General features: G+C 44.7%; 1 long non-coding RNA gene across 1 annotated transcript; it reads left to right on the top strand.

The window, feature by feature from the left end:
* Positions 1-1159: 1159 nt before the first annotated feature.
* On the top strand, positions 1160-14705 carry LOC144100606 (uncharacterized). The gene is made up of 3 exons (XR_013307756.1): positions 1160-1269; positions 2858-2956; positions 14540-14705. It is a non-coding gene; the product is annotated as an uncharacterized LOC144100606 (long non-coding RNA).
* The last annotated feature ends 626 nt before the right edge of the window (positions 14706-15331 follow it).

Genomic DNA, 15331 nt, shown 5'->3' with positions numbered 1-15331 from the left:
AAGGGAAAATGAGGAGAACCCTATTACATTTTTTTTTGTTAGCAAAATCTGATAGTTCGGCATTTCATGGCTTTTTTGGATTCGAAATTTGGATTCGAAGTTGAAAACGTTTTTTTCCCGCCGCTCCGATTCAAACTCGAGAACTGTTATGACGACACGAGAATTCTTATCACGTCACAGGACGGAGAGACGTGAAACGTGACGTAAACGAAGACTCCGTGATTTCTGGCGGCTAGCGGTGCGTGCTAGCAGCTGCCAAAATGAAAGCTACCGCCGCCGCACGTTGAAGGCATCTATCGGGGGTCGCTAACGTCGCTTCGTTCACGTTTGCACAGGCGTCTTGCCAGCGTAACGATGGGTCCCGTTCCCGAACCCGACGACGTAGATCTCTCAAAAACTCCGGCCTGCATTTCAGGGACCTCAGCATCACAGAGCGTGCGATGCTTTTGAGGGAGCGCGGTTAGGTTAGGCGCCGGCGGGTCGTTTCCCCCTTCCTCTTTGAGCAGCCGTTGCAAACTAAATATCATAACCCCAATGTGGGGGGGTGGGGGGTGGAAGGGTGTTAATAAGAATGAAGTGAGGATAATCGCATTGTTTGGAGGACAAAGCCTGCGTTTTGTGACAATGGTGTGCCGGAGGTGTCTATACTATGATGGTCCAGCCGCGGCGGTCGCATTTCGATGGAAGAGAAATACTAGAGGCCCGTGCACTGTGCGATCTCAGTGCACGTTCAGAAATCCCAGATGGTCAAAATTATCGGGAATCCTCCACTACAGAGTCCCTCATATACAGACTTCCTTTGCATGCTGAAAACGATAAAACCATAGACTCCATAAACATGGTAATTAGGGCCTTGTAGTTTTCATTATATCTCTTCCAAATACAAGTACATTATTCCCGTGTTACCTTGTTTTTATGATTCTATGTAACAGTGCGCTTTCGCGTCTTCATTTATCCCTCTCCACAGCACCGCCGAACCAATACGGAAATGAGTAGCATCATCAAGTTGCTACCTGCGACTTTTACCTTACAATACCATTAATTTGGTAGTTTGTACATGTCGAAATAGACATGTGATTGAGTGTGTGATTGATTAAGTGCCTGTCATATTTCGTTGTTTTTCATTTTCCACTTCACTATTTTCTCTAGTTTTGGCTCGCCCATGGACATTGGATCTGAAACTATGTTTCAGAATATTCAATGTTCGGCTGGAATGGAGAAAGCTGCCAGGCAAAGAAAACGAACCTAGGCTCGAGGTCAATCATGAGAGTAAGTGGTGTCCTTCAATTTTATTTTTGTTGCAACCAGTGTAGTAAACGCGGCACTGCTACCATTTGGCGCAACATGAGAGTCAGCAACAGGCTATGATTTAAAGGAACGCCGGTTCACCGAATACTCTGGCGCTGCAAACACGCATATTGAGCCAATCAGCAGTGCAAGTGGCTTTGTTACCATGAGCTCTTGCTATCTGGTTGGCTCAATGTGGCGGACATCCATGCGAAACGAGAATATAAATATTTTAACACATATTATTTGTTGTCAGGAACATTGGAGTAAAACTATATGGTTAATCCAGAGCATAAAAAAGCACCTGCAGTATCAGTATGAAGATTGTATTAAATTATCGCTGCGGGAAGGAACGGCATGATTTCTGGTTGCGATAGATAAATGTCCATATACGATCTATTTATAAGCTACTCAACGAGGAACCACATTGCCTAGTTTTTAGAAGAAGGGTTTCAAACGTTATCTGCAATTCGAGCTCTCGCAATAAAAAACACCCCACTTACACAGAAGTTATGTGTACTTCCGTATCGTTGAACCTTCTCGGTATGTGATGATTTAGCTATGTAAATCGCTACACAGGGACGTGCTGCTTTGATGGGCTAAGGGCAGTGGAGAGGCTAAATATTGACGGGAATTAGTTTTGTCCCTCTAGTGCGAATGAGCGGCTGCAGTTTGTAGTATCCATCAGTGATGCTAGCGAGACTCAGTTCTCTAGAATACCTCACCCGCAAGTCACGCGACCATGTCCTGCAATACACCTACGTTCGGTAAGTCGTTCCATTGGAGAGGAGACGCCTGACGGACGATTGTCCAAAAGTGTACGTCCTGCACATGTTCTTTCATGAACTTGGGCAGTATTCTGAATATGAACTGCCATGTGTTTATGACGTAAGGCCGGCTTTTTGCGGTTTTACACCCACGAACTAGCACTTATTTTGACTACAAATCCTGATGAAAATTTTTCATGTCATTTCGGGCATTCGCTGCAGCCTGGTTTGCTAAGTATAACACGACTAAAATATTTTCTTTGTATGGCTGCTGTTTTGCTGTACCATTAAATCCTGTATTTTTCAAATAAAGCATTTTCTGCAATATTTCATTCTGAATAAATTGTAACGTTACACACTGATCGTCGCTCTGTTCTTGGCTTTTGCTCATTTTGATTGTTGCTCTTAACATCTTGCGTTAATTTCTTGATCTTTCGGACTTTATTCTTTTATACAAATAGAAGCTATCGAAATAAACATTTATTCTTTTTGGCATAAAAATTAGCAGTGGAGCTCTAGTACTAATATATTTTACGTTTCCAAGTCGCATATTTTATCCGTGAAACATTTGGTGCATAAATTAAATCAGAGAGCGCTTCGCTCCTTCCCTTAAACATTTTGCGTCCTCTACAGAAACACGTATCCCTGAGTGCTACCTGAAAATGTGAGAAGCCTAATTTACAAGATGCTTTCTGGTTTATGTAAATCAGGAAACGTTATTTCTGTTGCATCTATATTCCTCTGCCGGCGCCTTGTCTGATGTTCATGGTACAAAATTCGAATAAAACCTGTCTTTATTACAGTCGGCGAACCGTTGCCAGAGGATGTACACAGCACCTACGCCATCTTGTATTCGAGCAGTTACTGCATCATCCTGGGATCTGAGTTTCCACCATTAGAGAGTAAGTTTTTTTCATTTGGACGTTTTTTTAAAGAGCACCTTAAATTTCGACAAATTAAATAAAGAAACGGAGAAGGGGCGGAAGATGAGAGGTCATGCAGAGAGTACTAGACTCGCAGATCAGGCTTCGTTCCTTTTCTTTCAGCATCACGCACAGTATCCGGCTTGTTCATCGACAATGGGCGCGGTTGATAAAACGGGGATAACAGCACAATTTTCCAAATTAGAGTTATTGGTTGCTATCGAAGGAGCGAGTTATAAAACTGCGCTTGGAAATCGCGACGTTTTTTTTTTTGTGAGGTCTGCAAGAACATTGAAGAAGACGCAGTTTAGAGCCTGTTTGTCTGACTAAATGATGTGTAGCAGGAAATAGAAGTTCCACTCGACTGGAAACACATAGTGGTGGTCCCAAGGCCAAAGCCTGGGAAACCTCTCACAAGTCTACAATCTTTGCGGCCTATATCGCTCACGCCCACAAATTGCAAGACTTGAGAAAAAATATTTCCACACGCCTGTCATGATGTCCGGAAAAGGGACAAAAGTACCATGCTCGCCAAATTCGATTCTGTGGAAGCCTTGACACAACGTGGTTCGCTATTTGGCTGAAGATGTCATCTACGTGTTGCCTCAAAGCGACCTTGTACGCACTGTGGTGGCTGCAGACGTGGCGAAGACATACCGCAGCGCGCTCTCTGTCAAGATCCTTTAGCAATATTGAACGTATCGGCATTTCCCTACAGGTCATAAAAGCGGTCCATATTCGGCCTGAGCACAGGACGTATTTTGTCCTGGTAAACGGACAACAAATCGGTAATTATAGCTCAAACAGAGTTGTGTAATTTAGCAGCTTTGTATATCGAAGGCAATGTATATGCGTGGAAATTAGGTGAAATACCAGAGGTCCATTTCATTATTTACCCAGACGAAGTCACGATTTGGTCTACTAATAAGCAGCTTGATTTAAAGACTTTTTATCTCCGAGAGGCGTTTAATACAAGAGATTGGTGTGTGCATGATGCAGGCCTAGAATTGTGCCACAAAAAATCCCATTTTTCAAGTAAGAATGAAAGAACGTAATTGGCAACTAAAAGAGCCACCCAATGACCGCAAATAAAAAAAAACAAGAGATAGACGAGTTGAGCGTCCTTTGCCTTGTATTCATGAGTCTAGCAATAGCTCCAAACGATGTAAAAAGCAGCAGCGACTTCCTTGAACTTGAACAAACGAATTTCGTCTATGAGAGTAGGATGCCTAACGGAGATCACACCACGTCTTGTACAAGTGGTGCTTTAGCCCAGGGTAATTTACCAGGCCAAGTTCCTAAGACTGACGAGGGGACAATGCGTAGGCTTGGAAACAATAAATGGGAACGCATTGCGCACTATCACGGCCTCACGAAAACTTACCCCATCCTGATTATCCGGAAATCTACACAGCTGAACGCACTGACATTTCCAATTGATCAGTGAGAGGGTACAAGCAATATGAAGCGAAAGTACGTTATGCCCGTGGCATCTTTGACCAATGCGGTGGCAGTGCAATTACCTACAATTGCTGACCTCCGTACACTGCAATTCACGACTAAACTCGACCTCTCGTCGATGTTTTCCGCGGAACGTTTATTGTATGTACAGACATGTAGTATATATAAAAGGCGGCAGAACAGCAGCAACTAGCCTGACATACAGAGAGCTAAGAGTGCATCATGAATACATGTCGGACCACACGGACCCGATGTGTTGGAACTTAATGCAATCCACGATGCTATGAAGGCCATAAATAGTGTGACAAAACCCAATATCTAGACAGACTACTTAGTCACCTTAAACAACTAAAACGAGCGAAAAAGACGCTGTGTGTAACTCAGGAGATCCATGCACTGAATAAGAAGAAACAGATGCGCATCCAGATTCACTGGACACAAGATGGTGATGAGAACGCTGAGCAGAGAAAAGCAAACTTACACACTTGGTTCAGAACACTGATGCATCCCCCACCAGGGTCCCATTCGACACCCGCTCCGCTCTCCCTATCTTAGCATCCTCTTTAAGTACATGTGCCGTCAATCACCAGCGCACTTCCTCCTTCCCTCATAACTCACGGAAATTGGAGGAGGTATCCCTTAAAAGGGTAAAGGCTGGTGCGTTCCTTACCGCTCGGTCACGTGCCAATGGGGTTTTTAAGAAGACAGAAGACCCACCACCTGCCTGAGGTGTTCCACACCGGCTGCAGAGGTTGATGTTCGCCATATGGTGAGGACTTGTGCAGGGAGAAGGACTTCAAGGAGACCAATTTTACAGGAAGTGCGACTACCAGCAAGAGGAGAGGAGGATTTTTCCAAGTGTCTGAAAGAAAAAAATAAGAGCAAAATTCTTCTCCTCTTCCTGCACGAAATGATTTCATACTATTTCTTTTAGCAGACAGGAAACCAAATTTATGCCTTTTGTGACAAGTATGCGAGATATAATTAAAACACCACTATCATCGACCACGTGCACCAAATGGTCATTGAGGGGCCGTCTTGGAGATTAGGAACTTAGATATCTTGAGCAAATTAAATCAAGGACCTTATTCGTTGACATTCACAGACTCGGCGATAGCAGGTGCACTGATCTGGCCTGTTGGCTACTATACTTCGGGTGATTTGCGAAGCATCTCCTCGCCGTTTATCTCCAAAGAGTTCTTGTCTACGTTACTCTCAACGTGGCATATCCTAGCGCTGCCGGCTGATTCCACACCTTTCGTATCGTCTGTGCAGCAGCCATAAGTACGACAACAATGACTACTGCGTCACAAACGCTGCGACGGATGGTAAATATGTGCACTTTCAAGCAGTGTTTTCCGTCCTTGTTCTCCGCGCATTTTCGCTTTATAAAAGTTCAAACAACCTCAACAATGCCTTGATCATCACCCTCATATACGGGAGGCCTGCTGTTTGATCCCCACTGTGCCGGGTTTTCATAAATTTTCTTAAGTAAGCGCTTAAGTTTTCTCGTGTGGCGCTAGAAATGTTTTGGGTGAAATGCTTAGAAAAAAAGGTCTGACACCACCTTGCAATGAAAAAAATACCTTGTACCTTTGGCTTACGTTGACCTCGTGCCAATAAAATAAATCATTATCATGACCACAAGAGTTAGAACGCCAATATCACAATAGAGGCGCGTCGTGCAAATGTTGAGAAGAGGTCGTCAACGAATGGAAGGTTTAGTAACCGCCATCATGCCTTAAATGCCAAATGAATCGTATCTTAAATTTGCATAGCTTCTGATAATTATTTTTTCTCTGGTGTCCCAGCAGTATGTTCAACTCAACATCATCACTTAAACACAGATACTTGATAGCGAATCAAATCTAACTGCAAAATATTATATTGGAAAGTGGGCAAACTTAAGTTGTTTTCGCTTTGGTAGCAACTTTCAGGAATATACGAGGGTGAGTCCCAGAGAAATGCAAAACACTGTTCTTCTCTAATAACGGAGTAATTACTCATTACCAGCCGTCATAAGCGCATGCATGTGCCTACTAAGGAAAGCTATGAAGCATGCACAGAAACTTCATAGATAAAAGAAGGAATCTTGCTGGTCAGGGATTCGAGCATGGGACCATAGCCTCACTGAGCATTCGCGCTATCAACTGAGCTCACCAGGACGGCTAGCATATGATTTTGCGACAGTGAATTGATCAACAACTTTAACTTTCAATGATGTTGGGCTATTCTTTGCAAGAATCCCCTAACTACGACTAAAATTGAAATAAGTTTAGTAACTAATTATCCGCAATCACTCGTCGCCTTACATGACGGCTGTAAATAAAGGAATTTCTGATGGCCCTCCAGGTGGATTCCAACCAACGTAAACGCAAACGACGCATCTTTGTTTTTTGAAGCATATGCTAACTGAGGAAATTTCGTACTCATTTGCGATGTATATCGTAACCCATATACAACTTTTCAAAAGTGTCTGGAATTGAAATAACTGCTTTTTTCACTATCACAGTCACGCTGGTGGATGATCTCATGAAATTTTTGATCGCTGTGAACTGGCAGAATGAACTAAACCATGACAATCGTTTAGCACTTTGGCGTTCATTTCTAATTTGTAAATAGAAGATGGGCATCAAAGGTTCCGATCGCAAATTTACGTTTCAAAAAGCTTATTGAAATCTGTACTTCGACGCAAGGAATCTCGGCTCCCCGACCACATGAAATGCTGAGCGGAGGCTGAGTGTTTTCTGCTAAGTGTGATCTAAGTGTGAGAAAATAGGCAGCCTCCGAAGAAACCTACCACTGGACTATGCGATGGCCACGCTCAGCGGCAACCTTTCGCGCATGCACTATGGTATTCTTCAGCCAGTGGCGGCGACGCACTGTCGTGGTCTGACCGCGACCGGCTTCCCCTTCGACAGTACAAACGATGGGATCATACGAGCCGACACTTGCCCTCCACAACTAGAGCGAAGAGGCGGGCAATAAATGGTGCTGCTGCTGCTAACGTTTACGTGCTCTAAATGACGCAGAACGTACCAGCTCATATCTCCTAATTCGAGCAAAACTCTCTGTAGCTTGCCTTCGGTGCCTAAACTCATTGTGTCTCAAGTCTACCACCTTACTTCTCAAAAAGTGGTCAGCAACAATCCATTTTTTTAGCTTCGTAAGCTTCCTCTTCGTAAAGATAAAAGAATGCACCGCGCAACTTTTCCTCTGAGCCTCAAAAAACGCAGCGGGCAAGGGCATGTGAGTCACTTCGCGGAGGCCTGGCGCACAAGCTGCTGCTGTGAATACGCCGCACATAACGTGTCTCTCTGGTTCCCCTCCATACAATGCATTTTGCTGTAATATTGTGGTCGCATTCTTAAAACCGCATAGCCACATAGCCGAACGCTTTTTTTGTCATCAGCATCAGCAGTCACGCGCACCTACTCCAGGAAAAATACCTCTCCCATGTTTTGCCAGTTTACCCTGTCCTTGGCAGCTGCGGCACTCGTATCCCTGCAAACTTCTTCAGGTGTGTTGAGACGCTGCTTTGTAAAAACTCTCTCGGTTTAAATTTTTTAAAGGCATTTTGTGGCCTGTAATACGTACGCGCGGCGCTAAATCACAAAGAAAGTTGCGCGACACACCTGCTGCCGGGGGTGGCCGCCTGATATGGGAAACATTGCCAGTGGTTTAACTTGGCTAACCCTTGAAATCAGCGAAAAGCTTGTGCACACATGGTTACTCGCCACGTGGCTTCACGTCACCCCATGGGATGTTCTTAAGGTCAGAGGTGAACCCATCGGTTACCCAATGTCAAAAGTCAGAGGTCATGAGTCAGGGCACTTCGCTACTGATCCGGAGTTCGCGGGTTAGAATCCGACCGCGGCGGCTGCGTTTTCATGGAGGCAAAACGCTAAGGCACCCGTGTGCTGTGCGGTGTCGGTGCACGTTTAAGATCCCCAGGTGGTCGAAATTTTCCGGAGTCGTCCACTACGGCACCTATTTCTTCCTTTCCTCTTTCACTGCCTCCTTTATTCATTTCCTTACGGCGCGGTTCAGGTGTCAAACGATAAATGATGACAGATACTGCGTCATTTCCTTTCCCAAAAACCAAATAATATTATTATGATTATTATCATTATTTGCGAGCATCTGAGAGAATTTTTTTATCTTTAACAAAATTTATTACATTGCGCAACCGTGGTTCCAAAGTGATTCATTTGTCCTTTTTCTTCGCCACGTCGACCAGAAAAGTTAGTGCACCTCGACGTGATCTCTTCATGTCTGGTACTTGAAAAAATTCAATGCCCTGAAGTTGTTGATGAGAAACTCCGGCTTTTGTTTCGGTCTTCTGGTTGGTATTGTTCGTAGTACATTTTTAACCACTGGGGCTCTTCCTGTTTCTCTTCTGTCAAGGGAAGTTTTCATGGACAAAATTATTTTCAGATTGTTTAGTGGCGTTTGTCTCAAACATCTTTTTGGGATGTTTTGTGCACCATTTTATAAGGAACAATAAGCAATAATGAAGCAAAAGTTTTCACAGGTGCTAATTAATCGCATTTACATACCTAAAACTAGAATCAATAGCCTAGGTGCATTTGGACTTCTCTGGCAGAAACCCCCGTTCATATGTGCCAATTTTGTTCCATCGACAAAGATAAAAGCATAAAAGGTCTACGTGTTCTTTGAAGGACATAATTTTAGTTCCCTTTATGTATAGCATTGATTCATACTTGCGCAAAAAATTTCAACAACCTGCAGATAGAAAATTTTAGGAAAAACGTACATTAATATAAAAAAACAAGAATAAAAATATTAACCTAAATAATAATAATAATAATTGGTTTGGGGGGAAAGGAAATGGCGCAGTATCGGTCTCATATATCGTTGGACACCTGAACCGCGCCGTAAGGGAAGGGATAAGGGAGGGAGTGAAAGAAGAAAGGAAGAAAGGTGCCGTAGTGGAGGGCTCCGGAATAATTTCGACCACCTGGGGATCTTTAACGTGCACTGACATCGCACAGCACACGGGCGCCTTAGCGTTTTTCCTCCATAAAAACGCAGCCGCCGCGCTCGGGTTCGAACCCGGGAACTCCGGATCAGTAGTCGAGCGCCCTAACCACTGAGCCACCGCGGCGGGGATTAACCTAAATCCAAAACAAGTTTTGAGCACAACGCCAGCTCCGTCTATCATTAAGATGCCACAGAGCTGTGGTGTCTTGTCTTTCTTCGTCCTTGTCTCTGTTCGCGCTGTATCGCATAATAAATTTTCAACTGCTGTTTACTTGCCATGTTGCTGGGCATTACTTTAGTATTATGTATGTTAAATTTAAAACTCCCCGTTCTGCTCTGTCTGTCAAATTCATTGATAATGTTTGCAGTTCATCTCCCTTGTGTTTTAGTCAGGCATTGTCATTACCTAATCGCAGGTTACTTTGATATTCATAATTAACTTTTTCCCCAACTGTTCCGAATCTAGACGTCAGAATAACTCCAGTAAACACACGGTGAATATCATTGGCGAGATCGTGTCTCCCTGCCTGACGCCCTGCCTTTTTCGAATTTTACTGCTGACTTTATGGAGTTCTATAGTATTTGCGCAGTGGTTGCAGATATCTTCCTATATTTTCACATTGCACTCTTCTATACCCTGATTCCGCAATGCCTGCATGACTGCTGAGTCAAATGCATTTTTGTAATCAATGAAAGCTATAGAGCATATAGTGGTTTGTTATGTTCAGCGCATTTCTCTATCACCTTATTGATAGTGTGAATTTCGCTCATTGTCGAGTATCCGTTACGAAAGCTTGCCTGATTCTTTGATTTACTGAAGTCTATGGTTGAGTGGAGATTATTAGCGATTGCCTTAGAAAATACATTGTAGGCAGTGGACAGTAAGCTGACCAATTGGTACGTTTTCAGTTTCTAGACGTCTCCTTACTTATCAATTAGGATATTATCACAATTCTTCAAAAGGCCTTGTACGCGTGAGGGCATAAGGCCTTGCTTTAACAGGATGGCTGGTTTTTCTAACAAAATCTACCCTCTGTCTTTTAACAGATCTGCTGTGACCTGATCCTCACCAGCTGTTTTCTGCCTTTGCATTGCTCCTAAGCCTTTCTTTACTTCCTCTTCCTTTAAGGTGGGATGCCCTACTGCTGTGCGCTACTGCAATTCTTAACGTTCTGATTACATTGCCTATTGTATAGATTTGTCAAGAACTTTTCAGCTACATTAACTATCTTATCAATATTGTTAATCACGTTGCACTCGTTGCCTCTAGCGCACAGATATCGTTTTGCCTATCCCTATTTTCCTCTCCACCGATTTTAGGCTATTTATTTCTATTCAGCATGCTGGATTCTCTCCATAATAAAGTTCCTTATGTCGGCTCTGAGGCTTGCCGACACATCATTACGAATTTCTTTTCCCACTCGAACAACATCTAGGATCAGGACTCCCAAACAGAATTACTCGCCACCTAGAAACACTTTATTACAGACATTGCCGGAACACTACGTTTACAAGTGGCTTGCGATACAGTTTCGGTCAAAAGAAGAGTCCGCTTTATGACAACTGCGGCTCGATCGAATCTGTAGAACACATTCTTCTTGAGTGTCCTTCATATGCGGATGAGTGTGCGTACTATGAACTGTAAATTGGAAAGCAGCTTCTCACTGCCGCTAACAATAGACATTGTTTTAGATTCCTTATCCTGCCTTGGCAAGAGAGACTTCGATGAGATTCTTGTTTGCTTATTTAAAGAAACTCGACGTCTTGACAAGCTTGAATTTCATCTACCACGCTGCCTTCATGCACTCTACTTGCAGAACTTTGTTGGCCTATTTCTCAGACTATGTACTTTGTCATTTTATATGTTACATCATTTCTCGCTGATGCTCCATAGTAGGCATTCAATGGCGGCACTTTATGTTCTTCCCATTTTTTCTTCAATTTAACCTTTCCCGCACGGCTCTTTTATTCATCTTTACCTCTTAAATCTCCTTCCCCACGCAGATTAGCGTGCTAGCGGATTTCAAACGTCGGCTAAATTCTCTGCTTTTTTATTAAAGGGTTTCTCTATCTCTCTTCTTATGTCGGCTACCTTGCACTTATCTATTAACTTTTATAGATCTGCCAGTTCTTTTCTGTTCATAGGAGACGCCTTCTTGCTTTGATGCTTCTTATTCACATCGTTTGTCTTCTGAGACAGCTTGGCGCTATCTTGTCAAGCCATCCTGCCGCCCACTTTTCCTGCGCACTACGAAATAACAGCTGTGAGATAATCGTTCACTTTTGATAATTAAGATAGCCTTCCTCAGTTATAGCCGAATATCTTTTCAGAAGCAATATTCTGAATTATTCTTCTTTCCGCCTTGCCGCTGTCTCGTTAATAGGCTTCCTCTTCACTAGTTTCTTTCCTTCCCTCTTCAAGTCTATGCTGATATAAGACTTAATGATTCTGTGGTCGCTACAACGCACCCTTCCGAGGACCTCCATATCCTGCACTATCCCAGAGCGAGCATATTATATTTACTTGAAGGCAAAGGTATTCAATGACGCCAAGGGCCGAAGAGCCGAACCGCGCACAAAACTACACAAGAGCGCACCACGGGTTCGTCGTGCGTATTAGACGGGCTCGACTAGTAAGGCTTGAGACGGGAAACGTGGACGATGTCGGTGCCACGTGGAGCCGGTGGGGAGGACTGTGCGTGCTGCGGCGTGACCTAGCTTGCACGCCACCGCGGTCACAGCATGTACGACACTACAAAGGCCTGCAGCGGGGTAGGATTTTTCACTCAGGCTCACACGGCGGGTTAGGACCCAGATCAAGAGGAGGGAGCCTGGACTGTAGGTGACGTCGTGATGGTGAAAGTCATTACGGCGCGTTTGCGATCTTGAGACGCAGACTTTTCGCGAGTTACAGTAAGGGTGGCGTCAGCACGGGGGATGGCGTCACGAGCATAAGTTGTCTTGGAGGCGGTAGCGGGAAGTGCACTGTCGAAGGGTAGCAGAATATCGTGGCCAAACAAAATTTAAAATGCAGAGTATCCAGCTGTATCGTGGCGTGTGAAATTGTATGTGAAGGTCTCAAATGTGAAGGAAATATTTCAGTCACAGTGGTGCTCAGAGAGCTATGTACACGGAAATCATGTCGTTCAAGTGAGGGTTCAGGCGTTCGGTGGGGCCGTTTGTATGTGGGTGACAGGTGGTGCCGATATTATGACGGACGGAGCACAAGCTCAGGAGTTCGGCGACCACTTGGAATAGACAGCAGCTGCTGCGATCTGTGACGGGGTGCACCGCGTTGGAGGACAACGTCCTGCAGGAGGAATCCAGCGACATCAGTGCGCAGCTGGTTGGAATCCCTCTTGAGATAACATAGCGCGTCGGGGAGTCTGCCGCGACTGTTATTCTTCTGTTGCCTATAGCAGACACCGGAAAAGGACAGGCCGGCTCTAGGCCAACACGGGAAAACGGATCTATTCGGATAGCAAACGGCTTAAGGCGGCAGCTTGCGAGCTCTTCCAGCGCCGAAAGAAGCCGTGGCTTCTTTCGGTGCTGGAAGAGCTCGCAAGCGGCTACATGGCGCCGGTCAAAGCGGTAGAGACCTTGGCAACAGGAGCGGGGCCGCACGCTCTCTGTGAGCGGTATACGCCAAGATAACCTGCCTTGGGAGCATCATGGTTCTGTTCAAGGACGCCGGAAATCAGGTTTTCAGTAATCACGAGCAGAAGCTCAGCGCCGTCAGGCCGCGTATTGCGCCGGTATAGGAAGTTCTCGTGGAGCATGAATGTGGCGAGAGAAGCACCACAGCGGTTGGCTGTGAGGCGGTCGATAAGACAGCATAGCGAGAAATCGAAGCGCTGTTCTTCACGAATGTTGCGAAATTCTGAATGGACAAAACGCAGACTTCAGTTCAACTTCCGCTTGACGAAGTCTGGTCGACAGGGCATAGGGACTGCTCTTTAGTGCAAGCGCTCTGGCTTATGGACGACAGAAAATGTGTATTCTTGGAGGCGAAGAGCCGAGCGCCCGAGCCGGCCAGTAGGGTCTTTTAGTGAAGATAGCCAGCACAAAGCGTGATGATCCGTTCTAAAATTGAAGGAGTGGCCGAACAAGTACGTAAGAAATTTGACAGCTGCCCAAACGAGGATGAGGTATTCCGCTTGTTTATAGAGTAGTCATACTCTTACTGGGAAAAGAAACAGCTACCTTACGCAATCACGCGAATCTGATCGTGTTGACGGTGAGATACTATGGCACCAATGCCATGGCGACTCGCGTCGGCCCAAAGTTCCGTGTGTGCTCAAGGATCGAGATGAGCCAAGACATTCGAATCGGTGAGTGCACAGGTAATTGTTCTGAAGGTAGAAGTTTGGTCGGGCGCCCACGAGACCGGGGTGTCCTATTAGAAGAGCGTGGTAATGGAGCGAGCAATTGCCGCAAAGTTCTCGATGAACCTGGTGAAATATGAGCAGAGCCCGAGGATACTGCGCACATAACCTGAGAAACGCGACGTTGGGAAGGAACTCAGGGCGCGAATTTTATCGAGGTCGGGCTGAACCCCGGCAGAATCGACCAAGTGACCGAGGACAGGTGCGGCCGAAGACGGCAAGGATTGCTGAAAGGCAGTTCAGGTAGTTTCGGAATGCACACGAAACACGTACACAGAAGTGAGTCCATCTTGCGCCAATAGATCACGCGGGCATCGCAGATCCCGAAAGGCATGACTTAATTGATACATGCCGTCCGGGGTGAGAAATGCGGTTTTCTCACGGCCAGTTCGTCGACCGCCATCTGCCAGTCTACATAATGCTCTAGCTCTACGCCATCGCTGCATTTTGTTTGTCAACCGGCGGCAAAAATACGAAATTAAGTAATTGTGAATGTGAAAGACAAAGTCGTGGTGATGTTTTCTTAACTCGAACATGTATTCCCTTCAGAAATCCCCAATAGTGGTTAAATATAAACATCAAACAATGGGGGAAATGCTCTTTTGAGAAAATTAATTGAAAGGGTAGCTTTGGAAGAAAAATACCCGTGACGCAATATTTATGTGCTATTCGAAAAACACTGATTTCGACGACACTTTCTTTTTATTTTCAGAGAAAACAAAGTGCACATGCTGGACGAAACTACACAACATAGGAAACCTTCACGAGGCATGCGAGTTTATATTCGAGGCTTTTTGCGAAGGACCTCGGATTGCCGTGAAAGAAGCAAAGGAATGTTGGATATGACAGCGAAAATAAAGTGACTTCTGCATGTCTTGTCTTATACAAGCCAGGTTGTATGTCCTCATAGCTTTTTATTTTTTACAATGTCAAGAGGTTATGGCCGATATTACACTGTGATTCGTAAGGACTAGTTATAAGCAGGGCCGTTGTCGGCAGCTGTTTACCTTTTGCACTGGCTAGTCAACGTGAACATAAAAAAATCATCTCTCTGTGGCGGCAGTTGTTCAATAATGCCGAAACTGTCCTTTTATTTAACAGAGAACAAGTTGCTTGATACAGCAACACATCTACAGCAAACTCACCTTCTGGCGAAAGGTTTTTAGCACTTTACTCGTGCCGGCCTACTACGGCCCTTACTAGATTATGGAGGCTACGAGTGTCTATATCATACTACTAAGGATGAGTCTTTAAAGTTTGATCTTTAAGCGAGTCTCTTTACCCAAAAGTACTGCTGGCATTGAAGAAAAGGACACTTGAGTTGTAGTTTTGGATGCTAGCCGGAAAACTCGGCGGTAGAAATCTGGTACACAAGTACATAGGGCCTGACTGGAGAAGGTTCGAACTAACTCACACTCTAAGAAGAACGTAGTGTTGGATATGACAAGAAAACCAGGGGTGATATCGTTGAGAGATGTGTATAACACAATAAAGAGAAAAGGAT

This window comes from Amblyomma americanum, chromosome 8 (genome assembly GCF_052857255.1).
Source record: "Amblyomma americanum isolate KBUSLIRL-KWMA chromosome 8, ASM5285725v1, whole genome shotgun sequence".
In the NCBI taxonomy this organism is placed as follows: domain Eukaryota; kingdom Metazoa; phylum Arthropoda; class Arachnida; order Ixodida; family Ixodidae; genus Amblyomma; species Amblyomma americanum.
This window is presented reverse-complemented; position numbering and strand designations above follow the sequence as displayed.